Raw genomic sequence first — 277 nt, 5'->3', positions numbered from 1 at the left:
ACACACACACACACACACACACACACACACACACACACACACACACACACACACACACACACACACACACTTCTGGTTCAAAGAAAACACTCGCAGCCACAGGTCGATGTATTTTTATTGGAAACCCCACTTTTAATAAATCTAAGATGTATCTCTCTCCCTCTCTCTCTCCCTCCCTCTCCCTCTCTCTCTCTCCCTCTCCCTCCCTCTCTCTCCCTCCCTCCCTCTCTCTCCCTCTCTCCCCCTCTCTCTCTCTCTCTCTCTCTCCCCCTCTCTC

The 277-nt window shown here is 51.3% G+C and overlaps 1 protein-coding gene across 1 annotated transcript in view; it reads left to right on the top strand.

The window, feature by feature from the left end:
- LOC104956491 (uncharacterized) overlaps nt 1–277 on the top strand; it is a 14908-nt gene that overhangs the window by 1230 nt on the left and 13401 nt on the right. The gene's annotated exons all lie outside the window — the stretch shown is intronic.

This window comes from Notothenia coriiceps, unplaced genomic scaffold, assembly GCF_000735185.1.
Source record: "Notothenia coriiceps isolate Sejong01 unplaced genomic scaffold, NC01 NC01_scaffold00026095, whole genome shotgun sequence".
In the NCBI taxonomy this organism is placed as follows: Eukaryota; Metazoa; Chordata; class Actinopteri; order Perciformes; family Nototheniidae; genus Notothenia; species Notothenia coriiceps.
This window is presented reverse-complemented; position numbering and strand designations above follow the sequence as displayed.